The sequence below is a fragment of the Eucyclogobius newberryi genome, unplaced genomic scaffold, assembly GCF_026437365.1.
Source record: "Eucyclogobius newberryi isolate DKJ021-1_F unplaced genomic scaffold, fEucNew1.0.hap1 SCAF_10, whole genome shotgun sequence".
NCBI lineage: Eukaryota > Metazoa > Chordata > Actinopteri > Gobiiformes > Gobiidae > Eucyclogobius > Eucyclogobius newberryi.
In genome coordinates this window covers 13876707-13882706 of record NW_027315724.1, presented here as the reverse complement: position 1 = coordinate 13882706, position 6000 = coordinate 13876707, and positions in this window count along the sequence as shown.

Here is a 6000-nt window from a genome sequence, read left to right as displayed (position 1 = left end):
TGAACTCTCCAAATAATGTCACCTGTCGCACATGTTTACATGTTTACTCAATCCACATGGTCCACGGGCCCTAGGGGCCCTACGGCACATCCCATTCAACCCAAACTGTGAGATGACCACATTGAGATGGTCTCAAGAGGCGAGAGTGAGAAACTAATGTTTCTTGTCAAAACCTGTAATTGTCAATTGCCTGAGTTTAGACCTTAGACATGTCAGAATGACAGAAGCAGAACACGCGTTTTCATCTCAGTGAGAATCTCACGTCTTCTGTGATTGGCTGAAACCTCATGCAGGGTTTGTTTTGTTTCCTTCTTCTGGTCAGTGCGTAGGCACGTTACTATATATTAAGTCTTTTCAGCTTCAACCCATTTTGAGATGATCCTAACGTCTACGAGACGCTTTGTCTGAGCAGATCGTCACACTGGACAATGTCAGTGTTGCCTCCAGTTCTACTGGACGAAACCTTGGAGTCTCTAATTTAAAGCCTATTTCCATCTGCGCAATATAGCCAAAATCAGAAAAATCTTGCCTAAAAGCGATGCTGAAAAACCTATCAATGCATTTGTAACGTCTAGGTTAGACTACAGTAACTCCCTGCGCGCAGCGTGTCCTAAAAGTGGTCAACTGGTTCAAAACGCAGCGACAAGATTACTAACAGTGGCTCCCTGTCGAATTTAGAATCAAATTTTAAATCCTACTCCAGACTTACAAAGCCATACATGTTATGGCCCCATCCGCATTTAGCTACCAAACTCCTGTGTTATGGAATCAGCTCCCGGTCCATGTTAAAGAGGCCGACACAGTCTCTTCATTTAAGACCAGGCTTAAAACGTTCCTCTTTGAAATCACTTATGGTCCTAAGGCCAGTTAGGAACAGAAATATAAACCTACAGTTTCAGCTACGCTGCCCTAGAAGCAACTAAGCTGGGGGAAGTATGGCAGCTTGAGCACTATACTCTCCTTCTGACTACTTATTCTATCAAACAATATTTAATATTTAATTTCACTTTCAATCTGTTCATTGCCTTTTCTTTTATTAGTCGAACAGTCACATCAATGACCTATGGACCCAGATGCTCCTAAACTGCCTGGAAAAACAGTCTCTACTCCATATGAATGGTTCTTCATCTGCCTTGAAGAACTGGTTCTCCTCCTGAGTGGCTCCAGCTCCACTGTTATATGCAAATTGAAGCACGTTCACCTGTCTGTCTGAGGGAGTCGGATCTCTCCTTCACTGTAGAACTTCTCGAGGTTTCTACTTTTTCCAAAAGAGGTTGGGTAGTTTTTTACTGGACAAGAAGGAGGGTCTAAGGCAGGGGTGTCCAAACTGTGACCCTGGGACAAATGCTGCCCTCAGACCATTTTTTGTGGGCCCTGAAGCTTCTTAATAGTAGTAGTACTTTTTTCTGTAAAATTGTAAAAATTTAAGTTATACCAACACATGTTCCAAGTCTTATTAAAGGTGGGAGGCTCATCAAAACTATGTTGAATGCAACATTTCAAACGGTTCACTTCATTGGTTAATCTGTTATTCTCACTGGCAATTGCTGTTGTGATTTTGGGCATTACAATAATGAATTGACTTGAATTGGAGTGATATTGAGGAATAGGCGTTATTGATTGCATATTTTCTACCACATTTCCTTGAGCTTACATAAGAAAAGATTATATTTGTTGTATGCGTTCCTAGCCGCAGCTTGACCTTGAAAGGGCAGGGAAGAAATTAACTTGTGTGTTTGAATTGCTGTTTATTTTGATGATGCCAAAGCCGCTCGAAAGCTCAAATCGGATTCATGCCATTGCTGTCTTTTAAATTTATAATCCCTGATGGAATGAGGTTTGGTCTGCAGTATTGCATCTCAAATAACTGCCTGGTCCCTCTTTATCTTTAGGAGTCTTTGGCAGCCACTGTCGCTGCAAAATATTTGACCAAGCCCCCCGTGGAGTCATAGCCACACTGCCCAAAATGTGATCCAACCGAGGCGCAGTGCCTTTGATTAAGCTGAATGTAGAATGGGTTGAACCTGGAGGGAGAATTTAGACTTTGGAATAAGAGGTGATGTTAAAATTGGGGATCAAACAGTCTTTAACACAACACCAATGTATTATAACCTTAACCCTTTTCATTGTTATCTCTATTTTTAAAGAGTCTTTTTAGGAACCAAATATTATCCATTATTATTCTATGCACTTAAAAAGCTAATTTCACGAACAGTTTCCAATGTGCCGCGTAAATGCCACAAAACAAGGGATAAAAGCTCGGTTCATTTGAAGAATCCTAAAACAATAAAAACAGCAATATCAAATAATAGTCATGGTATGAGTAAATAGTTTTTCAACTATGTGTTAGTATTTCTAAAACTTGTATTAGTTAATGATTGTATGAGATATTTAGCATATTTTGCTATAGTGCTAATAAACATTTAATGGGAAGAAAACAGTTAATACTTGTAACTTCTTTGCCAAGAAAATACAGAATAATATCTCAGTATTTTTATTCAGATTTATATGAGTCTGGTCACCGAGTTCAGATATGTGTGATTGACAGGTGGATTAGCCAATCGGCGACACACCTACTCTGTCTATATCAAAACAAATAAGACTGCTTTGTGTATTCTGGAAACACAAGTAAAGTGTTATTATTTATAGACATACTTTTTATGTATTTTTTTTTTTTTCTTGGGTCATAATTTAGAGACACAATAGGCACACTTATATGCCTTTTACTTTTGGTAAGCCTTTCATATTTGTTTTATGAACTAGTAGTTTGTGTTCAGTGTTTCACTTATTGTTTCATTAGTTTGCTTTAGTCTTTTCTAACTAAGCAGGCAAACAAATTTGAAGGATACCACCAGGAGGTTAGTGTAAATTATTTAGATCTGGAAAGGATCAAGTCACAATGTTGGAAATATGAGAATCATGTGCAATTTCAGCAACATTTTGACCAATTGATAGGGTTTAAAATACACTATAAATACTATGATTTCCTTGTCATTTTAACTGTCAATACTTGCACTTGGTTTCAGTAGCTGCAGTTCCATCCAGTCTGGAAAATGAACACAGATAAGCCATGTTTGTTAAAGGATCTCATTTGACCTTTCCAACACAGGCATTGATGTTGTGAGTTGGTGTCAAACACAATTAGTTTCCTGGCGACGGCCTCGTAATGACATACAGGTGGGTAGACAGGCAATTCTCCTTGTGTAAAAATCTCCAAACTATTGACCCAAGTAAACCTGCCACACAGTAATTCAGAATACGATGACGCTTTTGTCCACCGTATCTTTGAAAGCTGTTAGAATCTAGAGCTCTTGGCCTTTAGTCAATTTATTGGTTGATGATGTCTCAGGATGTGTTCACATTTGTTATTTTGTCCAAAATTGAGCCCTGAATGTGCAAGTGTGAATGCAGCCTTAGTCAACTAGTTGTTTGAATTATTTTTGTCAGGATTATAAGTATTTCTACGGACCACATTAGAGTGGAGAGTGCAAACTGGAATGAGCAGCGTTTACATGTTTCTCCTCATGTTTGGGTGGGTTTCCTTTGGGTACTCTGATTTCCCCCATCAACCCAAAACATCAGCTAAGGTCCTGACCAAGCCCAGCTCCAGACTTGGAGATAGATCCCCGAGCGCTGCACTGCTCCTGACAGGTCCGGCCCCAGCGGCATGGAAGGATCGGTCAAATGCAGAGAATGAATTTCCCTCATGAGGGATTATTAAAGTACACAGCACCTTACCTTACATTACCTTACACCATACATTTTAATCCGCTATTCACTTATGAAAACGCTGTTGTAACAGCTGCAGCAATAAATTGACCTATTGTGACTCGTCGACTATAAAAAGACGGTGGAATTATTACATCAACGTGTCAATAAATAACATATAATTTCACATTTTAATCAACAATGCAATATTCTCTGTCTAAGCCTCCAGTCACCATATTTCAGACTTTTTGCTTAAATGTAATGGTACAATTTAGTACGATTGGTTGACTAGTTGAACCAAATAAAAAATATTCGCTTCAAGATCCTAATATTGTGAGTGTTTAGCAGTGCCATGCCTCCTTTTAGTCAATGCTTCATTACACAAGGCATGTCTTGTCTACAAATGATTTCTTTAGTTGACTGCAGGCCTTTAAGAATCAGCAGGACAGTGCACTTCTCGTCTTACAGTGCTAGAGGAGTGGATTCAAATCATGGTGTGTCGCTGCATTGCAGTTTAGCCAAGCACTTCCCGAAGTGCTTCTGGGATGTTGGACTTCATGTTACCAAGCAGTTACATTTCTAAAAATATCAAAAGACATTTGATCCATAAAGACAAGATCCAAAATGTCTCTTGAATGGAAAGTACATAGTGTTAAAGTCACACGAGTATTATTATGAACAGTATTGTACTTATATAAGTCATGCTGATACTAGATACGGGGTGCACGGTGGCAAAGGCGGTTAGCGCTCTTGCCTCCCAAGAAGGAGATCATGGGTTTGATTCCCGGACCAGATCAACATCACATGATCTCTCTGGGTGGAGTCTGCATGTTCTCCCCGTGTTACCGTGGGTTCTCTCCGGGTTCTCCGGCTTCCTCCCACCGTCCAAAGACATGCATGTGTTAGGTAAAAATGGTGACTCTAAATTGGGCCTAGTGAATGAATGTGAGCGTGAACTGTCTGTAATGTCTATGTCTCTGTGTTGGCCCTGCGACAAGTTGGCCACTGTCCAGGGTGTACCCCGCCTAAAGCCCGAAGTCACTGGGATAGGCTCCAGTCACCTGCGACCCGGAAAGGGAACAAGCGGTAGAAAATGGATGGATACTTAGTCACTTCCTTTAAAATGACATATTCCTGTTTGACCACAAATTTGTATCTTCTGTTGGCCCCATAGCCATAGCAACAAGAAATTCTGTCCACTTCTGCGTCAGCTCGAACTGTCTTTCTCCGTTATCATTTTGCCCCGTACACTGAGGGAACTATATTATTATAGATCCATGCGCTTAGGCACGCGGAAACGTGGGGACGAACCGCACGCGGCTGCAGGTGAGCGGTAGGTGCGTTTTATGATTGATACGTGGCAGGACTAATGATTTATCCACGCCACGAGGAAATATGATAAAAAATTTGCTGAAAAAAATCGTCCATACCACCTTTAAACTATATTATACATTTAGGCCTTAAATATGAATCTATAAATAATTTACTGTTTCAGATGCTTCAGAAGTCCAGACACTCAGAGGCACAAACATGAACGAGAGGCGTATGAATCTGACCCTGGTCAGTTGACACTGCAGAGGCTCCCGTGGGCTGCAGGTGTGTTTGTTATGCTAATGTGCCACTGTGGAAGGATTTAGTGCCACTGTATCCGTTAGCACAGTGTCAATGCTTTGTTGGGTTCATCCTGGGAAGTTTAAGATACACTCATGCACTTTGTCTTCTTCTAAACAGGCAATTGTACCTGATGACATATTATATTTAGAGAAGTCTCTTGTTTGCTTGTCCCCAAATGAACAAAAAGGATAAAAATCACTATTTAAACATTCCAAAAACATTAATTTCCTCATGTACAGTGCAGTTTGAATTTACACTGCTGTCCACACACAAAGCACTGCTTGGATTAGCTTGGATTTAGAAAAGTTGAGTAATGGGTCCAACAGGCACTCACCATAAATTGCCTTTAGATTTATTGAAATGATAAAACTGTAAAGGAGGCATTTTACTGGCTAAGGTGAGTTAAAACGGTTTGTTATTGCTCTATACATATTTGTATGTTGACCAAATGTCACATTGCTTCCGGCTGAACTTAAAGCGACGGCGTGTAAAAGCCACCTGCATGAGTCCATGAACAATTAAAACCATACTTTGGAAACATATATTTCATGCCACGCAAACAAACGAGAGGAGGCAACTCAAGGCCAACTACGAGTACGAATGTCAAGATTATGTTAGTCGATAAACATGATTATTTAGGCCACAATATAATATAATGGCAATTTTTAAACTAAAGTA